Source organism: Bubalus kerabau, chromosome 1 (genome assembly GCF_029407905.1).
Source record: "Bubalus kerabau isolate K-KA32 ecotype Philippines breed swamp buffalo chromosome 1, PCC_UOA_SB_1v2, whole genome shotgun sequence".
NCBI classification, from domain to species: Eukaryota; Metazoa; Chordata; class Mammalia; order Artiodactyla; family Bovidae; genus Bubalus; species Bubalus kerabau.
The window spans coordinates 135,636,009-135,661,293 of record NC_073624.1 but is presented as its reverse complement, the minus strand read 5'-3'; the positions used below and the strand labels follow the sequence as shown (position 1 = coordinate 135,661,293).

The following is a 25,285-nucleotide window of genomic DNA, read 5'->3' as shown; positions in this document are numbered from 1 at the left end:
TCCAAATCAGTCATCCTGAAGGAAGAATAGAGAAGAAAAGGAGAGAAAAGGAAGCAAGAACGACTCGGGGAGACCAAGTCTGATGAGCAAGGCCTGTAGCTTTATTTTCAAAGGAAGCTTATATACCTTAAGTTGTGCATAGAGGATAATAGGGGGGTATAAAATCATGCAAAGTCAGCAGTCTTTGATCCTTATCGAGACCAGGCTTTCTTTTCTGCAAACTTAATGTATACAAATAAATGCTTTAGGTGATTTACATCATCTTCTGGCCAGAAGGCCTATTAACATTTTATGACTCTTTGTTCTGATAAAGGTTAGTTAACCAGAAAACTTGTTTTTTCTAAGAGTAATTATTTTACAGTTTGGCGCCATCCTTTGAAAGTGTTAAAGTTGCATTCCTATAGGGCAAAGGTGCAGTGGGCTTACAACAAGGAAAGAATTTATTACCTTAAGGGTCTAAAGTTGTTAGCACCAAGGCCACTACTTATTTTTTTCTATATACCAACTATATTAATTAATATACTCCCAAGGACACAATACAGGGGATGTGGAAACTTGGGAGCAAGCATTGGTTCAACAATGAAATCTACTAGTTCTATTCTAACAATCTCTAACTCCCCATACCATTTGAATATCTTAAGCTTCCCGTGCCTCTCGTGGTTGGGAGGCTGTAAACAATCGTATGCGTAGCTGTAGGAGTTGGGGTAAACCTGTCAGGCAAGTTAGAGACCCATCTGAGGGGTCTGGATTGAAACACTCCTATTAGGCCCAGGAGGCTAATTAACTAGAGCTCTAAGATGATTTCTTTCAGAGAAAGGTGATCGGGGATAGCCCCGCGTTAATGTCAGAGGAGTTGGTGAAAGTCGTAAAATAGTAAAACAGACAGATTCTGGTTTTGGAGTAGATGCTCAAGCAGTTCCAGGGGGTCCCTTGAGTCCTGACTCAGTCGCCTTTGCATGTCAGGCCTCTCCGCATGACCTTTGTCATGGGTGGGAACTCCCATGCTGGCTCCCGGCAGATCACCTTACCTGCCTCCTGGAAAACCTGTATGCAGGTCAAGATGCAACTGAACTGGACATGGAAAATGGACTGGTTCCAAATTGGGAAAGAAATCTGTCAAGGTTGTATATTGTCACCCGGTTTACTTAACTTATATTCAGAATACATCATGTGAAATGCCAGACTAGATGAAGTGCAAGCTAGAATCAAGATTGCCAGTAGAAATATCAATAACCTCAGATATGCAGTGGAGAAGGCAATGGCACCCCACTCCAGTACTCTTGCTTGGAAAATCCCATGGACAGAGGAGCCTGGTAGGCTGCAGTCAGTGGGGTCACGAAGAGTCTGACACAACTGAGCGATTTCATTTTCACTTTTCACCTTCATGCACTGGAGAAGGAAACGGCAACCCACTCCAGTGTTCTTGCCTGGAGAATCCCAGGGATGGGGGAGCCTGGTGGGCTGCTGTCTATGGGGTCACACAGAGTCAGACACGACTGAAGTGACTTAGCAGCAACAGCAGCAGATATGCAGATGACACCAATCTTATGGTAGAAAGCGAAGTGGAACTAAGGAGCCTCTTAATGAAGGTGAAAGAGGAGAGTGAAAAAGCTGGTTTAGAAGTCAGCATTCCAAAAATGAAGATCATGGCATCCAGTCCCATCACTTCAGGGCAAATAAATGGGGAAATAATGGAAACAGTGACAGACTTTATCATTTTGGGCTCCAAAATCACTGCAGATAGTGACTGAAGCCATGAAATTAAAAGATGTTTGTCCCTTGGAAGAAAAGCTATGACAAACCTAGACAGTAGATTAGAAAGCAGAGACATTACTTTGCCAACAAAGATCTGTCTAGTCAAAGCTATGGTTTTTCCAGTGGACATGTATGGATGTAAGACTTGGACTATAAAGAAAGCTGAGCACTGAAGAATTGATGCTTTTGAAGTGGAGTGTTGGAGAAGACTCTTGAGAGTCCCTTGGACTGCAAGGAGATCAAATCAGTCAATCCTAAAGCAAATCAACCCTGATTACTTATTGGAAGGACTGATGCTGAAGCTCCAATACTTTGGCCACCTGATGCAAAGAGGTGACTCCCAAGAAAAGGCCCTGATGCTGGGAAAGATTGAAGACAGAAGGAGAAGGGGACAACAGAGGGCTAAATGGTTGGATGGCATTACTGACTTGATCGAAATGAGTTTTAACAAGCTCTGGGAGGTGGTGAAGGATAGGGAAGCCTGGCGTGATGCAGTCCATGGGGTTGCAAGGAGTTGGATGGACTGAGTGAACAACAAATCTCTGGTATCCTGATCTTCACTCACATTTCTTTTTTCTCTTATACTCGCTTGCTGTAACACTGAGACCTTGTATGGCACATCTTTTCTATTCTCACAACAATCCCATATTACAGATGGAAAGGAAAGTGTAGAGAGTGAAACAATAACCAACATTGTGTAGGCAAAAATATATATATTCTACACAATTTACAGTGTCTCAGTTATTCCTTATCCTGCCTATGAGTAGGGTCATCTTTAATCGCCATGTTGCACAAGAAGCACTCGGGTAGAAAGGGCCAAGTGCCTGATCCAAGTTGATGTAGCCAGTTAGTGATGGAGCCTGGGTCCCAGCATTGGAGTGCAGTCTGGAGCCTGTGCTCTTACCCACCATCAGCTAACCCTATGGGGGTCCCAGAGCTGATAGAAAGTTTCAGATCCAGAACACAAAAATCTGTCTGAAAATAAAGCCCCTAAAGTTGGTCACTGTGCACATGGCTTACTTTCTTCAGAGCCATCCTTCTCAACCTAAAGGACAGGCTTAAATCTGGAATTTATCTGAACTCAAGGGCACACAGAAAAGTAATAATGATTTGAGGATTGCTTCCTTTTCTGACCATCATCATCTGTATACTCACTGGCATCTGTGCTCATGCATCTACCCAGGGCCAGCTCAGTTCACTTTTCTCATTCACACAAGGTCTTTACTCCTGAAGTGTCCCCACCTTTCCCATCCACTGTCAGTTTATCCTTCCTTCCTTCCTCAATTATTTGCATCATTTCATAAGTGGGCTATAAAATCTCTCATATTTAGAAAGTCCTCATTTGGTTTCAGGACCTGCCCTCCTCTCTCTGGATGACAATCACTACCACACAATTCTTCCTTTTACAGTCAAGCTTGCCTACAAAGTCTGCTATACCATCTACCTCCACTTCCTCACCTTCAACTCCGTTTTTAACCCCATTTCATATCAGACTTATGTTTCTCTGACTCCTAATATTTATATAATAAACATTGTGCTACTCTTATTATCAAAATACATTAAAATGTATATACAGCATGCTTTCATATAGGGCACCACACACACACACACACACACACACACACAAACACACCTTAAACCAAAAGATACTATGACTCAATAAGACTGTGTATATTGATACTATGTATAAAATAGAAAACTAAGGAGAGCCTACCCTATAACACAGAACTCTACTCAATGCTCTGTGGTGACTTAATCAAAAAGAGGAGATGTAGGTATGCATATGGTTGATTCACTTTGCTGTACAGCAGAAACACAATATTGTAAAGGAAAATATTCCAATAAAAAGAAAACTGTGCATATATGCCAATTCTATAGCTCAATTCTCTATATATCACAAATTTATGTATCAGTATTATCCTTTCCTCATGCTTGACACTGAAATCTTGCCCCGGAAGATTTTATACAAATTTATCAGCAGGTTAGTATGAACTCTCCTCTTTTGCCAGCCGCCCCCGTGTTGGCCCCTCCACCATGGTTCACGAAAGGTCTCATCTATTGTGAATAGTCTACTAACTGGCTTCCATGTTCCTCCTCACACCTTGGTTTTTGCTCTACCTTGATAGCACCAGGTTGCCTTTTGCTTTCTCCTGTTCATATTTGCCCCTTTTCTGTTATCTCAGGCTTAAATGTTAGAGGGGAGAGGGCTGGCTCTATTCAGGGCCAATACTAGGTGTACAATTGATGCATCCTACTCTTTATTCTTTTGTAGTCCACACCCTAGGGTTAGAAGGTCTCTCAATACCACTTCCACATAAATGGCGCATCCTCTACCACAAAGAAGCTGGTAATTTAAAGATGCACACACAATGGCCACACAGAATGAACAACCTCTAAGATCCTGGCTCTCTAGGAGAAGAGTGGTTTTCCTCTCATGGAGGAAAAACTAATTTAGACTTGGGGAGAAGAGGCCAAGAAGAGGTCTTCCCCACACACTCTGAAGGTCAGTGGAAATTATCATGTATAAGTCATGATCCAGTAAAGGGAGGAGACACAAGTGAGCTCAGAAGAGGGGAGGAATTGATAAGAAATAAAGCTTAAAAATTAAGCAACAAAACACATCACATGCTAAGAAATCTAGGGGTTTTCTCCCTTTAAGTCAGTGAGGAGTCTGCTCATGTCAAACAATCAAATAGTTATTATTTACTGAGAACTTACAATGTGCCATTTATTATTTTCACAACACTCCTGTGAGGCAGATGCTATTATTTTTTCCATTATACAAATAAGAAAACTGAGAGACACAGAAGTTAAGTGATGCTGAAGGTCAGACAGCAAGGAAGTGGCTCAATTTGAATTATAATGAGATTTTCATTTCAGAAAGGGAGACGGATGCATTTAGTGTCTGGGTAGATCCTGCATAATGCACAGAAGGCTTGGACAGAGGCGTGGAGAAGTGGAATGGGGCAAGAGAAGCAGAGGAGTTAGGTTCCGCCATCCTGACCGGGGTCAAGGGTGAAAGCCCACAGAGTGGTCCAGTTGGATGCACAGATGCGGACTAGGGAAAAGATGTGTAGGCTCGAGGCAGAAGAGATCTGAGTCACTGGGCTGAAGACCATATCTTAATCCTGGAAATTAAGTGAATTAGAAAGAAAAGAACTCCGAATAGAATTTTGGTGGAGGCAGGGAAGGGGGTTTGTACTTAAACAACAGACAGAAGGGGAAAAAAAAAGAAAGAAAGAAAGAAAGGAAGGAAGGAAAGGAGGGAGGGAGAAAGAGAGAAAGACAAGGAGGGAAAAGGGGTACCAGGAGATTTAATCAGACTGAAATTCCTTGGAAAGCAAGGAAAGAGAGAATTTCAAAAAGGTCAGTGGGGAATAAAATTGGCAGAGAAGTCAAGAGAGTTAAGGCTCAAAAGTTCTTGGGGTTTATCAGCCAGAGGATCTCTGCTCATTTTGGCAACTGCAGTGCCAGTGAAGTGGTGGAATCAGAGGCCAAACTGCAGCTCTTTGAGGAGTGCTAGACACATAAGGAAATGGAAAGAAAGAACATGGTCAAAGAAGGTGAGAGACAGAGAAGGAGGAAGCCATAAAAATCAAAGGAAAACTTAGGCAGGGGTGCTGTTTCTTTTCCCTTTGCGACTTGAACCCATTTTCCATTTACATATGAAAGACAAATCTTCCAAAGAATTTCAAATCTTCATGAAAAAGTATGAAGACCCAAGAGACAGTCAACATAAAACTGATATAGGGAAGGAGTAAGGTCCAGACTTCATGCTGTCTTTTTAAATTTTTTTGATGTGGACCATTTTTACAGTCTTTATTGAATTTGTTACAATACTGCTTCTATTTTATGTTTTGTTTTTTTGCCCATGAAGCATGTGGGATCTTAGTTCCCTGAAGAGGAACTGAACCCACACCCCTTGCGTTTGAAGAAGTCTTTACCACTGGACTGCCAGGAAAGTCCTCCTGCTGTTTTTTGAATCTATTCTTTGCTCTTGCTGACAGTTTCCTTTTTTGTCTCATATCACCCTCTTCTTGTAGAAGGGTCTCTATGCCCTTGAAGCCATATAAAAATGGTACATTTTCTTCCACCTTGGAATGTCATCATTCCACATCATAAACATTGTATCACCGTAAAAAAGTGATACACGGTAAAAAAGAATCAAGAATGTCAACAGGCTAAAGATATAGCCCATGCCAACTATGGAGTCATAATCTGGTATTTAAACTACTTGGTCTCATTACTTAAATCTGGCCTTACATGCTCAGTTCAGTTCAGTTCAGTCGCTCAGTCATGTCCGACTCTTTGCGACCCCGTGAATCGCAGCACGCCAGGCCTCCCTGTCCATCACCATAACACTCACTAAAAAAATGCATGTAGCTTGTCATCAAAACTGGACTGCAAGCTCTTCATGAGAGAAGCTGTGTATTAAAGTATTAGTACAGATGATCTAAAATTTCATCTCAGGAACATACAGCAGGAATTGAATAAGTATTCTGCTGAAAGGAAAACAGGACCGAGTTCGCAATCTTAGAATAATAAGAAACTGTGTAAATTGAATTTTCTTTTTTCTCCCCTAGGATATGCTGGAATGTAAATATAGCATGTCCACAGCTTTTGCCTTTTATCACATTATGAGATCTGTTTTTTTTCCCAAAGCATTTTTATATGTGCTTTGAATTTATCTCTTCTTATACTTGCATGCATGCTGCATGTTGTTTGATGTGAAGATTGAGCTTCTCATTTTCACATTACTTTCTACAATTTTCACTGTAAGCCTATGAGTTTCCTCATTTCTCTCCAAATGTAATTTAAACTAGCCATGTTATGGAACAGTGTCTAAAACACTCTTTCTTTAAAAAGTATAAACTACTAACTTCAAATTTCGATTTTTACAAATCATCTCTATTACTTTACCTGATCACTCCTAGTTTTCTATAACTACTCTTTTGTTACAATTTTTATAATTATCCCATAAGATTTATTTTATTTTTAGGTCTATATTCTGATACTCTTTCTGTGAATTTTATGTTCTGTGTCTTAAATACTACTTTGTGATATATTTTTGATCATTTGATCAATTTACTTTGATTTTTTTTTGCTTTTTATTTCTTTTGCATATAGCATAACACACAAATGCTCTTTCTATTTAAAAATATTATCTGTGATTTTCTGCTTTATTTTGCTCCTGATTTGGATTTTCTATTTCTTTTAGTTCAAATGTTCCACTGAGGATTTAAGTATTTTTGTTTGTTTAAGAAAAGGAGACTGTTTTCTTTTGGGGTCATTTCTGAAAATGAAATTGCTTTTTCATCTATTCCCATGTAATATATTAAAATCTTGCTAGAGAACTATTAGATTTTCTTTTTTTTTAATTTAATTTTATTTTTAAACTTTACATAATTGTATTAGTTTTGCCAAATATCAAAATGAATCCGCCACAGGTATACATGTGTTCCCCATCCTGAACCCTCCTCCCTCCTCCCTCCCCATTCCATCCCTCTGGGTCGTCCCAGTGCACCAGCCCCAAGCATCCAGTATCGTGCATCGAACCTGGACTGGCAACTCGTTTCATACATGATATTTTACATGTTTCAATGCCATTCTCCCAAATCTTCCCACCCTCTCTCTCTCTCACAGAGTCCATAAGACTGTTCTATACATCAGTGTCTCTACCTTCACTTAAAGTGCCTTTTTAAACCTAACTGTGGAGCATTCCATGTGTTGGGCAGTAGTACCCTGGTGTATAAGATCCACACTGAAGCCCTGAGACCCCCATGTGGCTAGCAGGCCCTGAGTAGGGGGCCCCAGTCCTCAAGAGTCTGATAATGAGCCTCAAGTCTCAAGGCTGCAAGGATATTGGGGACCCCCAGTACCTGCTGCTCCTCTGAGATGCCCTAAGCACAGCTGGGGTAGCTTCTGCCACCCAAACATCGAACTGAGTGTCTAGCCAAAGAGTGAGCTGTTGGCTTGCAGGGACCAGGGGCTGTGAATGGATGAAGGAATTGGAAGGACAGGTTGCCAAGGGACCTGGTACAGAATAGGGAGGCGTACCAGGAGTGGATCCAGGCTGGGGGTCTCCGGTGAGGACAGCTCTCCACAGCAGGCCCACATCTTTGTCTTCACCTAAAGCTGGTACTTGTGTTCAGTACCCACCCTGAGATTCAGGCAGGGACCCCTGGGCTTGTGCATTACAGTCTTGCTTCTCAGAGTGCAGTCAGTAACAGCAGCAGCTGGGTATGTAGCCGACATGCAGAAGGGTAAGTTCACCTTAGCCCTTATGAACCAAAATCTGTATTTGAACAGGAGATTGCACACACATTTGTGCTTGAGAAGCACTGAGTCAGAGGAGCCATTCTGGCTTTTCTCTCGACATCACAATTTTTAAGGGACATGGCCAGGGCAAACTGGCTTCCTTTTTGAGCAGACTTCATATACTCAGGTCCCCAGAATCCTTTGTCCAAAGGCCCAAAACTACTCACTTCTAGGGTACACAGTGGGTCTTCACCAGATACATCCTCCCCTGCATCCAGGACCGAGCAGGTGGTCAAGGAACCACTGTGACACAGTGGGAGTGGGTGGGTAGGGCTCTTCCAGGCTGAATATTCATGTAAGGCACTGTAGGAGCAGCAGAGTCAGGGGTTGCGGGGAGGGGTGGGGGGTGGTTGGATCCAGGGCATCCAATTATACTTTAGCTCCTGGTCCCTTAGACAGGGTTGAGGCTACTTCTGTTCATTTATACCTGATATACCCTTCTAGTGGGGTCCAAGCAATGGGCAGGGTGAGGCTATTAAAGCATATATGATTTCTACAAAAATTTTAAATATTGGATATGAAATGTTAGGTTGGATTCCAGAATCATATGCCTTATCCTAAGAAATTTCAACATTACAGTTTTCAGTGAAAGAATGTAATGGCTGTCATATTCCTTAGGTGTAATTTCAATCCAAGGAACCTTCTGAATGGCTATGAAAATCAGTTTTAGACTTTTTATCATCTCATTTTTCTTACCAAACATCCCACAAATAGTAACTATCAAGACTTTGGAGAGACAACTGATTTAAAATTATAAATACAAGTCATCATGTCTAACATAGTATCTTGTAAGGAAAAGTTACTTGTGAATTTATGGTTTTCAGTAAAATGTTTGACAATATTCATTTGGAAATTCAATACTTACTCTTATTTCCAAACTTTTTATTTTTTATTCTTCTCTTTAAAATTTATTTTTCTGAAATATAGTTGATTTATAAGATGTTAATTTCTGCTGTATAGCAAAGTGATTCAGTTATACATATATATACATTCTTTTTCACATTCTTTTCTACTATGGTTTATCACAGGATTCTGAATATAGTTCCCTGTGGTATATAGTAGGACCTTATTGTTTATCTATTCTTTATATAATAGTTTGCATCCGTTAACCCCAAATTCCCATTCCATCCCTCCCCCATTGACCTTGGCACCCGTAAGTATGTTCTCTATGTCCTTGAGTTTGTTTCTGTTTCATTAATTTCTCATCACTTAATACCAAGTATATGTATTGAATTTTTTTTCAAAAAAGTCCATACGGATGTCCTCAAATCCTAACCAATTTACCCATGTACCTATCATACAAATATCACATCAGCATAATTAAGTGAAAAAAGGTGAGAAGCATGTATACTCAGCTAGACAAAAGCAAAGGGACCCAAAACAGGCAGAGTGGAGAAGGATACTCCTTTCCATCACATACAGTGTCTCTGGGTCCCAAATGTCTATCATTTCTGACTTTTATTAAAAGTTTATCATTTTATAAAGTGGATTTCCTTCCTTTGTAAAATTTTTCAAAGATTTTTCCCCCTCAACAGATCAGCTTCAAACTTTTTAAAACACTTTCCTAACATACAATTATCATCTTCCAAAGATCCAAAAGTACTGTCAATGTGAATGAAATCAGAATGTAAATATTTTATAAACAGCTGTCAAATCTCAATCAGCAGAAAACAAAAAGCCCCCAAATTGCTGTAATCTAACCACAAGGCTACATCATTTAATTGACAGATAAGACATTTTTCGAGCTTCCGTTTTCTCATCAGCATTTTAACACATTTGCATAGCGCGCCATCCTGGATTGTCCCTGTGACAACTGACTGGAAGATGGGATAACTGAAGCTCTCTAAGGGAGAAGCTTAGCACAGTAACTGCATTCAGTTTCATGGAACATTTTTCATACTCACTGTATTTGGAATTTCAGTTACTAACAGGGACTAACTATTGGCATCAAGGGAATATTATCATGGCCATTAAAAAAAAAAGGCTAACTTTTGCTTCTAGCAGTTTGATAATTTATTATTTCATTCTGTTGGGTCTTCATTCAACAAAGATTTCTAATCATCTATGTGCCAGGCTTAACTAATAAATCTATGTAAGATCCAAAGGACTGGGCTCTCTCACCCATTACAACTGATAAGAAATGCCACTAGTGGGCTGCCCTGGGGGCTCAGTAGTAAAGAATCCACCTGCCAATGCAGGAGATACGGGTTGGATCCCTAATCTGGGAAGATCCCACATGCCATGGAGCAACAAAGCCCATGTGCCACAATCACTGAGCCTGTGCTCAGCATGGGAGCCACAACTAGGAAGCCCAAGTGCTGCAACTCCCTAAAGCCTGTGCTCCAAGAGAAGCCACCGCAATGAGAAGCCCATGCACCGCAACTAGAGAGGAGTCCCTACTCACCCAAACTAGAGAAAAGCCCACACAGCAGTGAAGACCCAGCATGGCCAAAGTATATAAATAAATAAAATTATTTAAAAAAAAGGAAATGTCACTAGTGAAAATACCACAAGTGGTCCCTCCAAACGATACTGCTATTTTCATGTTCATTGCTATCTGTCCCCTTTCCCAGAATTTGTTTTTTCATCTTTTCCTCTACTTTTCTCTCCCCACCCCACCCGCCATCTAAAGCAATAAGCCTTTTGGGGACATCTATAAGCACTGCTTATTTTTTTTTTGGTTTTGAGATATTTTACCTAAGGCATTTTCTGACTCTATATTCATTCATTCAATAAATATTTACTAAATTTCTTGCATGGAACAGGCATCTTTAGAGGCACTGTAGTTCACACAGTGAAGAAGAGACTAGGGAATCCCTGCCCTCAAGGAGCTTAGGCCATAAAATAAACCATAAACACACATGAGAATTCTTCATGTCTTTCCTAAATCCCTCAAGCTACACAAATAAGTATTTTTTCCATATGGGAATATTTTAATGTGCCTTAAAAATAAAACTTCTAGTTTTTAAAAGGAATTAAATTTGGGTTGCTGGAACAGTGCTCATTTACAGAGAGAGAATAGTTATTTGGATTCTTATGGTGGCTCGGCGGTAAAGAATCCGCCTGCAATTCAGGAGATGAGGCAGGAGCCTAGGGTTGAATCCCTGGGTCTAGATCTCATGGAGAAGGAAATAGAAATCCACTTCAGTATTCTTGTGTGGGAAATCTCATGGGCAGAGGAGCCTGGTGGACCCCAGTCCTTATGGTTGCAAAGAGTCCCACGTGACTGAGCATGCAGAAGCGTGAGAACACAGAATAACAAGCTCTAATCCAGGTTCCCCTGGACACTAGTTTTGCACATTGAACGGATTTTGGTGTGGGAACAATAGAAGCCAGGAGACCATCAGGAAGCTTACACAGTTGTCCCAGCAAGACTGAATGATAATCAGGGTGGTAACAGAATAAAAAGAAATTCAGAGTTTCATGATGTATTTAAAATAAAGAACAGGAACAGGAAAATAGCTGATAACTCTTTAGTTCAATGGCCATAAAGAAAAAAGTTGACTTTAGTAGACATACCACTTCCCTGCATTAGCAATGGACATCCAAAAGGCACGTTATTATTTTATATTAAGAGAGTACCAGTACACTGTTCATTTACAAATAAAGAACAAAGGTCCAGAGAGGTGAAATAGCTTTTTCAAGCCTTCAAAAGCTGCTGTCACCTGCATTTCCCATTTCCTATTTTCCAGCCCAGGGACTTTTCCATTAACCAGCACCTCCTTCCTCCGACTCAGCTCAGTACCTTATTCAATATCTTGCATGACTTTCTTTGGAAAGGAATTTTATTATATAATTTATCTTTAACCTGTATTTTTTTCTGAGCCTAATGAATGTAAAGTATATTATATCAGGATTATAGTTTAAAAGCTTAGTTTTGGTAGCCATACTTGCACCATTACTCCTAAACCTTTATTTTAAAAGAACAAAAAGCCAAAGAAGAAACTTGGAATTAGTATTTCCTTTATCTGCTTTCACAAGCAATTTCAATTCATCCTGAGTCCCCCAAACCAGATTTTTCTGTTTTCTATGTATGGAATAGCCTTGGTTCACTTTGTTTTATAAATGGATAATTTAGTGGAATGTCTGTGTTACTGAAGAACATTCAAAGGATTAGTGTATTAATAATCCCACAGCAATAGTATAGGCTCCTGGCATCATAATGTGAGGACCAGCATTAAGGTAGCAGAGTACAGGGAAGGGCATCTGACATGTCCAAGATCAAACCTTGCCTTTGACACTAAAGTTCTTAACATCTCAAAGCATCAGTTTCCTCATTTGTAAAATGGGGATCATAATACTTAACCCTGCTGGCACTATTTGTGAAGACTAAATAAAGTATAGAAATACGTCCAGCATCTTGATCAGATATGAATGCTAGAACCAGCTAATTATCCATTTAGATTTGAGTATCACAAGACCTAACAACCTTGTTGAAGTTCAATATTTGTCTCATGCAATAAGAAATCTAATGGCATTTTTAAAACCCTTATGTTACTAGTTAAGATACAAACAAGCTTTTGAAATAAAATCAACTTATCTCATATTTCAACAAATGCCTTCATTGTAATTTTGAATCTTATGAGCAAATAAGTAAAAAAAAAATGCATCTTTATTAAGATACACAGAACTGAGCATGACTGTATATTTACATTAAGATGTATACTGTAATGATTATAAATTGTATTAAAAAGCACCAAACAGAATTCCTATTCCTCCTTAATCTCTTCTCATAAATCAAGCCATAAGCGCCCCTTTTAAAGCAAAGATTTCAACTCATGAAAGGATCTTACCTTATAGTACCTTACTGGAAGTTCTGAATGTCATTTATTCCGCCTCTAATTAGAACACAGGTGCTAGAAGAGAATAAGAAAATGGAGCTTACACAAAGCCAGGATCCTGGAAAAGGGAAAGTCAACTATTACACACAATGATTTGAAGAAATATAAGAAAATTAGAAAATTTTGTAGAAAGTGATTTCATATATCATGACACAGGTGGTCAGAGAGTTAAGGAACCTGTTATTGACAAAGGAAACCTACCTATTGACTTTGGATGAAAGGCTTTCTACAGTTTCACCTCTCATACCTGCCAAAGCTCCAGACACAAAGAAAGGCATCAAGTAAGAAGGAAACAAAAGAAGTTGCTTATCCCTTATTCTGTGTGTTAGTGATGGTATCTTACTTTTCAGTAAATGAGTCAGCACTGTCTACTTAGAAGTTCTAGTCCACTATCTTCTTCCAGACACTATTGGGAGTATATACACACTATTATCTTATGACTAGCTAAATTCTAACACAGAGATAGAACCAAATCTTTATAAACTGAACTATAATTGACATACAATATCCTATTAGTTTCAGATGTATAACAGTGATTCGCTATTTGTACACATTATGAAATGATCACTGCCATTAAGCCTAGATACCATCTGTCATAGTATCTAGAATTGATACCATGGTATCTAGAATTGATGCTTTTGAACTGTGGTTTTGGGAAAGACTCTTGAGAGTCCCTTGTACTGCAAGGAGATCCAACCAGTTCATCCTAAAGGAAATCAGTCCTGAATATTCACTGGGAGGACTGTTGCTGAAGCTGAAACTCCAATACTTTGGCCACCTGATGCAAAGAACTGACTCATTGGAAAAGAGCCTGATGCTGGGAAAGATTGAAGGTGGGAGGAGAAGGGAACAGAGGATGAGATGGCTGGATGGCATCACCGACTCAATGGACATGAGTCTGAGTGAACTCCGGGAGTTGGTGATGGACAGGGAGGCCTGGCGTGCTGCTGTCCATGGGGTGGCAAAGAGTCTGACAGGACTGAGCGACTGAAGTGAACTGAAATGAACCATCTGTCATGGTACAAAGTTGTTACAATATTATTGGTTGTATTCCCTATGCTGTGCATTGTATCAATGTGACTGATTATTTTACAATTGGAATTTTTAAACTCTTAATCTCCTTTACTTATTTCATCTGTTTTTCCATCTCTCTCCCCTCTTGTAGCCATCAATTTGTCTTCTGTATCTATGAGTCTATTTTATTTTGTCCATTTACTTGCTTTTTATACTCCACATATAAGTGAAATCATATGGTATTTATTTTATTCCCTCTGGCTTATTTCCCTTAGCATAATACCCTCTGCTGCTGCTGCTGCTGCTGCTAAGTCGCTTCAGTCGTGTCCGACTCTGTGCGACCCCAGAGATGACAGCCCACCAGGCTCCCCCGTCCCTGGGATTCTCCAGGCAAGAACACTGGAGTGGGTTGCCATTTCCTTCTCCATAATACCCTCTGGGTCTACACATGTTGTTACAAATGACAAGATTTCATTCTTTTTATGGTTAACATTCCAGAATACTGCATCTTCTTTATCCACTCATTTATCAATACACAGTTCAATTGCATCTATATTTTGGATACTGCAAATAATAGGGGTACATATATCTTTTAAAATTAGTGTTTTTATTTTCTCTGGATAAATATCCAAAAGTGCAATTGCTGGATCATCTGATAGTTCTATTTTTAATTTTTTGAGGAACCTCCATATTGTTTTCCATAGTGGCTGCAATTTATATTCCAAGCAACAGGGTACTAGGGTTCCTTTTTCTACTCATTCTTGCCAACACTTGTTATTTCCTGTCTTTTTGATAACAGCTACTCTGACAGGCATTAGGTTGTATCATAGTTTTGTTTTGTTTTTTTTTTTAATGTGGACTATTTACTTACTTTTGACTGCACTGGGTCTTTGATGCTGTGTGTGGGCTCTCTCTAGCTGTGGTGAGTGGGGGCTACTCTCTAGTACAGCACACACACAGACTTCTCATTGCAGTGGCTTCTCTTGTTGCAGAACATAGGCTCTAGAGTGCACAGGCTTCAGTAGCTGTGGCACATGGGCTCGGTAGCTGCAGCTTGCAGGCTCCAGGGCATGGGCTCAGTAGTTGTGACATACAGACTTTGTTGTCCCACGGCATGGGGGATCTTCTCAGACCAGGGATTGAACTGGTGGCCTCTGCATTGCAAGGTAGATTCTTAACCACTGGACCAACAGGGAAGTGAATCACTGTAGTTTTGATTTGCATATTTACCTGATAACTAGTCATGCTGAGCATCTTTTCATGTGCTAGGTGGCTACCTGTATATCTTTGGAAAAATGTCTCTTCAGGTCTTCTGTCCATTTCCTAATCAGATTTCAGATTACTTTTTTTTGACATTTAGTGGTATGAGTTTTTAAAACATATTTTGGATTTCAGTCCCTTATCAGATATACTGTTTGCAAATATCTTGGGATATAATCAAATCTGAAAGAAAATCCCATAACCCCATTTTGGACACTGGTATTCATAATTTTAAAGAGCACAGAGCCTAAGAATTGGGCCCTGAATCTTAGAAAAGCATCTCTCTTAGAAAGTTGGCCGAGAGAAAGAAAAAGGCATCAAGTTTCACGAGAGGAGAAGGAGGGAAATGCGTTCTTGTGAGGGATGTCCTTGAGGATACAGCATCCATCCGGAAGGAATAGTAAGCACCAGAGGAGAACTTGAGGACGAAACCTGACAAGATATTATTGGATTTTTAAAAGGAGGACCTTGCAGTTTCCTGAGAGGTGAAGGTTAAGTCAGATGACCAGAGGATGAGAAGAGGCTGCAAGGTGAGAAGTAGAGGGATTCTAGGGGCATGTGTAGAGGGATTTCCTCAGCAAGGATGAGAGAAGCTCTTCTGAGGCTGTGCAACAGGATAATCCAAGAGATGGAGGAAAGCTTGATTGATAATTTAGAGATAGGTTTATATCTTACATGTCTTTTTAAAAAAAGTATCAATTTGCAAAGGACTGGGGAGAAAGAAAAGAAAAAAAGCCATTGGTCCTTCATAGTTTGAGAAGCACTATTTTAAAGAACATCAGCCACTTTGCCAGCTCAGCATCCCTCCCCCTCTAGGGCCTCTCCCTCTGCTATGGCTCCCAGTGCTGAAACTATCCATCAAAGGACCCTCTCCTACTTTCGGCAAAAGGAGGGCACCTGACCCAAGGGAGGCCTCTTAGATTGCTCTTCTCTTGGGAGCCCCAATCAGAGGAACGTGTCTTAAGGAAAGCAATGGTAGAAGCTAATCTTTAATGAGACCCATTCACTTTATCTATGGGGAGACTGAGGCTAGTGAGTCAGTGAGCAGAGGTCACTTGAGTCCAGGCTATCTTTCCCACTAACAGCTCTGCTCTATTTAGATTCTGGCATCTCTTTAGGAAACAGTATCTCTACAATGGGAACTTCATGAGAAAATTCAGTAGTATAGTAACATGCTCATTCCTACTAGAGGAAGTGATGGGTAAGTCTTCAAACAAGGAAAACCAATCTTGCTGCCAAAAATGCAATCCATGAGTCTAAAATAAAGAAAGTATAATCAAGGAATATGGAGGCCTCTTTAATACTGCTTCTGTCTTTCCTCTGAAAACAGACATTTTTCTGCTGTACGGGACATACCAGTGAGCCTGGAATTCATATTTCACCATAGATTCTTCTTTGAATCTAATGGGCCAAAAGGCAAGTACTCTGTGAGTTCCACTGAGGCATGGGCCAGTCTTATAGTAACTTACTAAGTGTCTTGCATACAGTAGTTTCTGAGTAAGTCTTTGTTATATGGGTTTTATCATTAAAACTAATAAATATCCAGAACACACTTGCCTAATTTACAATTAGGGGTCCCAACACGCCTACATATTGAGATTCACATCATTTAAAGTATGTAAATACATATCTCTCAATAATAAAAATTAAGTTGCATGATTAATAACCAAAAGAAACAAACATCATTCAATCACTAAGGTACCTGCTAATAAAAAGACCTTCTGTGCTAAATGAACCAGAGAACAATAAATAAGATTGAACACCCTGAAATTTATCTAAGTTTCTCTAGTATTAGATTCAGCAAAGTATTCATTTTGAAAACCAGCAAGGGAACTGGCTTTCACTTCACTTTCACTTTCACTGAACTTCACATTCACTCTATTGCAAATTAATTGTATATGACATTCATGAAGGAATAAGCTTCAAATCTCTTAGTATAAATGACAGGCTCTTTCGAATGCCAGCAAACATGGCTTAAAAGGTTTCATAATCAAAATATGATTGGTGATTCCAGAGACTGTCGTTGTAATTATGCAGTGAGCTAAATAATTTGGAAAACAAAGAAAGAGACAGAATAATAATTATGGAAGACCGGGTGTCAGGCTCTTTTAATAGGTCAACAAAACATGACCTTGATTTAGGATGTATATAGAGAATGGTAGGCTATTTTGATAGTATCTTTAAAGTATCAGTTTCTTTCTATCAGCTTATCAGGTGTTTCTTGAACACAGACTCTGAAAAGACCACTCAACGAGGTAGTAGTTTTGGAGGCTTAATATAATTTGAGTTGTTCCTTTTCCTTAAAAGTTTTTCAAAAATCAGATTTCCCTATTTTCTAATTATTTTGAATGTGTATATTCTCTTATACCTAGGAAGATGCAAAGCATTTTAATGGATATTTTGCAATCTAAGTGGATGATAAATGAATCTGTAGCCCTCTAATTTGGACAGCATTATACCTGCTCACAGTTTTGAAACAAATAAGCTTAGCTAATTAACTTCTAGAATTTGGATGAAATTAGAGCCGAAACTCTCAGAGAAGACCTAGAATATTTCCCCACTTAATTTCACAATATCTTTGTTTGAAGACCAAATAACAAGTGCTTTGACAAAACTGAGCCTAACAATTTGTTTCATGGGAATAGGATAAATATAGTTTCAAAATGTAGATATTATGCTAGGTCTGGTTTGCATTCTGTATTCATGAAAAAACAGCATTCACTAAATATCGTTGTTCATTCAGATTTGTATTCTGATTTGTTTCCTTCAGAGCCCTTCTCACTTTAGCCAGCCCATCACATCCAGAGAGAGAGAGGACTAATGAAAAGATGCAACAGTTCTTATGAGTAAAATTATTCATTCCTCTGTAACTGAAGGAAAACAAAAATAACAGCAGGGGAAAGAGGTTAAGAGAAGAAGTTGTTTCTTGTGCACCAGACTTGTTATGTTTCCCATTTGCAGAGGAGGTTCAGGGATCAAATAACTGTCTCCAAGTTGGCCAATAAGAAACAGGTAAAATTGATATACAAAAGCTTGGATCTTTTCCATTTTAAATTCCACTTAACAATAGAATCAATACTAACAAGAACAGCAACAACAAATATTTACTGAATGATTGCCATATTCCAGGTGCTATTCCAAGGCCTTGACATACATCCAATCATTTCATCTTCACAGCCCTATTGTTACTTGCATTTTATAGATAAAGAAACAGATATCTGTTCGCTTGCTCTGTGTAGAACCACAGCTCTACAGAGATTGAGACAAAAACTTGGTGCTGAGTCATCCTTTGCCATCTACATTCCTTCGCCTTTGTCCATCCTTATTTTAGTCATCCAAGTAAATTCATGTTTACTTATTAACACAACTCCTGGTTTGAATGGTAGAGGTTCCATTGGCCTATTATTCTCTCCAAGGATTGTGAAAAGAGGTTTAGCTGTTTTGATTAATGGGCATTACAGCAGCACAAGAGTTTTTGGTGGATATCAAGTGCTCTAAAACAGGCTCTACCTGGGTATTCCAGGCAGCACAACACTGTGGAAGGGGAGACAGCAAATGAGAATGGCATTGCAGAGAAAGAAAAGCACTCACTTTGGCAGTTTGTTTTTTTTTTTTTTTTTTTAAATCAATGAGTGCTGTGTCACCCTTGACTGAAGCTTGTGAATGAAGACTGTTCCTGCCACATTAGAAAACAAAGGATGTTGTGGCCATCAGGCCATCAGCCACTTCAGCTGCCCCTTAACAGTGTAACCTGAGGGGATTCAGGAAGAAGAAAAGCAGAACACTAGTGTGAAATAGTTACAGTGCATATCAAAGGAATGGTTTTAATAAGCTCAGACTCTTGCAACTTCCTATACATAGAAGAGTGCTAATTTCATTAACTAGAGATGTGTATTTCTCTTTAATTAACTATAATCATTTGATGTTCTGAGTATCGAGTTACTTTCCAAAAACGCCTTTGTATCCTGACTCCTCCGTTACCTCTTCAGAGCAGTCCAACAGTGGCTGTCTCCTGGGCTGAAGTCCTCAGTATGTCTGCCCACCAAAACATAATTCTCAGCTTTTAGACAGTGCATTGTTTTCAGCTGACAAATGTCTGAGGAGACACTACAAACCCAGAAGAATGGCCACTGCGCTAGGTTGGGCTGATGGAGAGCACAGTATCAGAAGTCTTCTGGGTAGGTTCCATATTTGTTATCAAGATGGTAGCCAACTTGTTGGCTCATATAAGCTGATAAGCCCTCAGACAGTGATTGGAAACATGGGCAAAATTCAGTATTCTGGGGTAAGTGGACTGGTTAATAGTGTAGCAGGTCAGATGATTAAATCTCTTACCTTTGGAGGAGGTGTGCTGGGGTGGGGGTAGGTGGCATCTACATTTAAGAATGAGGAGAGCAAAACAGGACCTGAAGAAGTTAAACTAAAGACTGTCTCTTGCCAAGACCTACTCCAGATCTCTTGAGTGTTCTCCCAGAAGCCACTAACAGAGGAATGAGTCCCATTTAATGCACAGAGACTGGGTAGGCCTGAGACTTGCAAGGTGATAGCTTTAAATTCTTACAAGTCCCTGAGCCTGAGGCCTACAGGAGTGGATACTGAGACTCTTATAAAGTCTCATTACACCAAGAGTTCAAGAAATTCAAGGCAGTATCAAATGACAATTAAGTGGAAAGTATTGTTTTCCATTTCAGTATTGGCAGAGAGTCTTAATGGGAGAAGAAAATGTTACCCTCATTTGTAGAAAAGGACCACTTGTCAATCCAATTTCAGCAAACCTAATCTCATACTGCTGAGATAAAAGTTGGAGGCTGAATTCAACTTGATACACAAAACAGGGTGAAGAGTATTACTCTAACTTTGTAATTTCACTTTTTGTTCTGTGGACATAGAAGAGTGACTAAAAGGAATTTCACCAATAATATTAATGTTTGTTGGTTGGTTCTTTCTGTAATTAGATGTGATTTCTGTGTTCTTTTATATTTTGATTTTTTTATAAACCAGAAAAAAGTATTAGCAACCAACTAATACTTCTATAGTGGCAGGTAAATAATAGAAACTGATGACTTCTAACATCTGAGATTTAAACAGTTCTTTCTGCACTAAAGCTGTTTTAAAAGGAAAAGTTTTTAAAAGACATATTTTTAAACATAACTCTTTAGAAAGATATATGCATATATTATGCATAAAATGTTAAAGACATTTTAACAATTTAACAAAATAATGCATGCCTTTATAAAATTAGACTTTAAAGATTATGACTGCTGGCTGGAAAAGGCAGTTAAATGTCACTTAAATTTACTGCTTTTACTAAAAGATGGAGTGAAAACTTAGAAAGCAGAAACTTAGCATAAAATGAAACATATACAACTCTAGTATCCTATAGTATCCCAGGCCTATTTTCCTCCCTGTTATGGACTGAATTGTGTCTTCCTCAAAGTAATAGGTTAAAGCTATAAGTCCCAATGTGATTTAAACAGGATCTTAAGGTTGCGGCTGTAATTCAACAAGAATGGTGTCCTTGTAAGAAGTAGCTGAGTGCACTTGAGAACATGTGCTCTCCCTTCCCCTCCCACCCCAAACCCCATCCATACAAAAAAGGCCACAGGACGCACTGACAAGGCACTGTCTGCAAGCCAAGGACAGAGGCCTCCCCGAAACTGACTCTGATGGCACGTTGCTCTTGACCCATCAGGCTCCAGAACTAGGAAAGAAGAAATGTGTGTAGTTTAAGCTACCTAGTCTGGTATTTTGTTATACCAACCCTAGACTAGTACACTCCCAATGTTATATTCAATTCTACAGTGAACAAAAGCCTACAGATTATGTTGAGCTTTATCTGTAGTTTTGGCTTCTACCTTTCCTTAAAACTCATAAATTTATAGAATGTTTAAGCTGAAAAGAATTAAAGAATCACTTAGCCCAAGTCCTACCATTTCTGAATTTTGTCCTTGGTTTCCAAGTGGTGAATTTAAAATGAAATATGACCTTTGAGTAAAACATGTGTGATGCCAAAAGAGAAATATCCCTCTTTGCTAACTAACACCTTTCAGTATAAAGATAAAAATCAAATGAGGACATTCCAAAACCGTAGCTCCTTTCATAATACAATTAATTTGAAGGCAACTCATATCACTGGATATTGTGTAGGAACTATTATATCTTTAATTCAAAGAATGAAGGTTATTTATTGCATATGATTCACCACAATATTAAATTGGTAAGATAGGGTGATCAAAAAGTAGTTAATGTGTATAACTGGTAGAAATGAGGTAGGAAGAAAAGCCATAGGTTAAAAACTTACATTTTTTCTTTTATTCAGAGAAATTATTAATTTTTACCTTTTTATTCATAGTGGAGACACAGTTATGTATGAGTTGATATATGCATTTGTGGATAAGCTTAGAGATCAACTTATTTCTAATGCTAAAGTACCTATGTTAACAGACTGGGAAGAATACTAAGGAGAAGGAAGCTGTTTTGCTCAACCTGGTTCTGTCATTAATTTTTTTGTTCTTACAGTTCAATCTCTGTCAGCCTGAATTCTAGGCTGCCTAGCAACTTAGAAACAGAATTAAATGACTATCCCTGTATAATAATACATAATAAAATAGTTTCTTTCTAAGTAATAAAGCTCATTTAACAAATGAAACAATACTCAAGTTACATAAAAGGAAAAAATGATTTTATTTCCTCTCATTCTCACTCCCAAATTCAGTCCCTTAAATGTTAAATTTGATGTTTATCATTTCATGTATTTTCTCTTTTCATTCAAAATTACCATTTCCTTTACTGTTCTTCTGTCACTGTATTATAATGCATATTCCCTTCTCAGTAAACAATGCAGCACAACTTCCTCATCCATCCCAGTGGATCTAACACATGCTTTTTAAAAGTCTGTTCTTTACATCTGTGTCTCTTTTGCTGTCTCGCATATAGGGCCATCATTACCATCTTTCTAAATTCCATATATGTGCATTAATATACTATATTGGTGTTTTTCTTTCTGACTTACTTCACTCTGTATAATAGGCTCCAGTTTCATCAACCTCATTAGGGCTGATTCAAATGCATTCTCTTTAATGGCTGAGTAATACTCCATTGTGTATAGTACCACAGCTTTCTTATCTATTCGTCTGCCAATGGACATCTAGATTGCTTCCATGTTCTAGCTATTGTAAACAGTTCTGTGATGAACACTGCGGTACATGTGTCTCTTTCATTTAGGGTTTCCTTGGTGTGTATGACCAGTAATGGGATTGCTGGGTCATATGGGAGGTCTATTTCCAGTTTTTTAAGGAATCTCCACACTGTACTCCATAATGGCTGTACTTGTTTGCATTCCCACCAACAGTGTAAGAGGGTTCCCCTTTCTCCACACCCTCTCTAGCATTTATTATTTGGAGACTTTTTAATAGCAGCCATTCTGACTGGTGTGAAATGGTACCTCATTGTGGTTTTAATTTGCATATATCTGATAATGATGTTGAGCATCTTTTCATGTGTTTGTTAGCCATCTGTATGCTGTCTTTGGAGAAATGACTGTTTAGTTCTTTGGCCCATTTTTTGATTAGGTCGTTTATTTTTCTGGAATTGAGCAGCAGGAGTTGCTTGTATATTTTTGAGATTAATTCTTTGTCAGTTATTTTGTTTGCTATTATTTTCTCCCATTCTGAAGGCTGTCTTTTCACCTTGCTTATAGTTTCCTTTGTTGTGCAGAAGCCATTAAGTTTAATTAGCTCCCATTTATTTTTGCTTTTATTTCCATACTCTGGGAAGTGGGTCATAGAGGATCCTACTATGATTTATGTCAGAGAGTGTTTTGCCTACATTTTCCTCTAGGAGTTTTATAGTTTCTGTTCTTACATTTAGATCTTTAATCCATTTTGAGTTTATCTTTGTGTATGGTGTTAGAAAGTGTTCTAGTTTCATTCTTTTACATGTGGTTGACCAGTTTTCCCAGTACCACTTGTTAAAGAGATTGTCTTTTCTCCATTGTATATTCTTGCCTTCTTTGTCAAAGATAAGATGTCCATAGGTGCGTGGATTTATCTCTGGGCTTTCTGTTTTGTTTCATTGATCTATATTTCTGTCTTTGTGCCAGTACCATACTCTCTTGATGACTGTAGCTTTGTAGAATAGTCTGAAGTCAGATAGGTTGATTCCTCCAGTTCCGTTCTTCTTTCTCAAGATTGCTTTGGCTATTTGAGGTTTTTGTATTTCCATAGAAATTGTGAAATTATTTGTTCTAGTTCTCTGAAAAATACCGTTGGCAGCTTGATAGGGATTGCATTTAATCTATAGATTGCTTTGGGTAGTATACTCATTTTCACTGTATTGATTCTTCTGATCCATGAACATGGTATATTTCTCCATCTATTTGTGTCATCTTTGATTTCTTTCATCAGTGTTTTATAGTTTTCTATATATAGGTCTTTTGTTTCTTTAGGTAGATTTATTCCTAAGTATTTTATTATTTTCATCACAATGGTGAATGGAATTGTTTCCTTAATTTCTCTTTCTGTTTTCTCATTGTTAGTTTATAGGAATACAAGGGATTTCTGTGAGTTAATTTTATATCCTGCAACTTTACTATATTCATTAATTAGCTCTAGTAATTTTCTGGTGGAGTCTTTAGGGTTTTCTATGTAGAGGATCATGTCATCTGCAAACAGTGAGAGTTTTACTTCTTCTTTCCCAATCTGGATTTCTTTTATTTCTTTTTCTTTTCTGATTGCTGTGACTGAAACTTCCAAAACTATGTTGAATAGTAGTGGTGAGAGTGGGCACCCTTGTCTTGTTCCTGACTTTAGGGGAAATGCTTTCAATTTTTCACCATTAAGGATAATGTTTGCTGTGGGTTTATCATGTATATCATATATGGCTTTTATTATGTTGAGGTATGTTCTTTCTATTCCTGCTTTCTGGAGGGTTTTTATCATAAATGGATGTTGAATTTTTTCAAAGGCTTTCTCTGCATCTATTGAGATAATCATATGGTTTTTAGCTTTGAATTCTAAAACATGCATTGTAAGAACTAATGAATCCATTTCAACATGGATATACCACAATTTATTTAATCCATTTATGTTTATGGGATTAGAATCACTTTTTTAATTATAAACAATTTAGCAATTATAATCCTCTTGTCTCTGTACATGTATGTTAATTTTTGTAGTTATATAGTTAAAACTAGAATTTATAGGTCCTAGGGTCATCACATTTATTTTAGTAGATAATGTTAGTGACTTATCAAAAAGATTTAACAATTTTGTTTCCCACTTTCCTCATCATAATTGTACATTATCTCTATTGATCAATCAATAAGTCTATCTGATTTTTGGAAAGAAAAACAGTATTCTCAGCAAAATCTCTTTATTATCTGTAGGTTCTCAGGGGCAGTCTTGTACCAAGGGCAGAGTGGAAACAATCCTTGGCCAATGTTCCAGAGCTGAGTCATAAAATGGACATATGTGCTGAGGCACTTCAGTTGTGTCCGACTCTTTGTGACCCCATGGAGTGTAGCCTGCCAGGCCTCTCTGTCCATGGGATTCTCCAGGCAAGAATACTGGACTGGGTTGCCATTTCTTTTTCCAGGGGATCTTCCCCACTCAGGGATCAAACACGTGTCTCTTATGGCTCCTGCACTGGCAGTTGAATTCTTTACCACTAGTGCTACCTGGGGAAATGGAAATAATCCTTGGAAAAATATATTTCAGGAAAACAATAATTAACTACTATTTGGAGAAAGGATTTTTAAAGGTGGTGTTGTAAGAAGTGAAAATGATAAACGTTCCTTTCAGTAAGATGCTCTACAGTGAAAAAAAAAAAATCTGATTTAAAAGTCACTGCTATTATTTTCCCCACAAAACCATAAGTTTTAAAAATGTTTAACCCAACAAAGGGTTTCCTGTATTCTTGAAAGGTTCAAACAATCCACAACAAAGGAAGAGGTCCAGTCTTGAGTTCCTTAATTACATAAACAATACAGTATCTGTAAAATACTATTCTTTAGCCAGACATGATTGGGTTTAGCTGCTTGGAAATGTTAACCACATTTTTTTTTTTTTGAAGGTAACATTTCAGCAGACCCAATATAG

At 38.4% G+C, this 25,285-nt stretch overlaps 1 protein-coding gene across 2 annotated transcripts in view; it reads right to left on the bottom strand.

The window, feature by feature from the left end:
- CHRM3 (cholinergic receptor muscarinic 3) overlaps positions 1-25,285 on the bottom strand; it is a 567,088-nt gene that overhangs the window by 293,427 nt on the left and 248,376 nt on the right. Inside the window, exon 3 of one of the 2 annotated variants that reach the window (XM_055589190.1) lies at positions 12,867-12,929. The exons of the other annotated variant lie outside the window; for it this stretch is intronic. The gene's annotated coding sequence lies outside the window, so the exon portion shown is untranslated. The remainder of the gene's footprint in view (positions 1-12,866; positions 12,930-25,285) is intronic. 2 annotated transcript variants of the gene reach the window in all.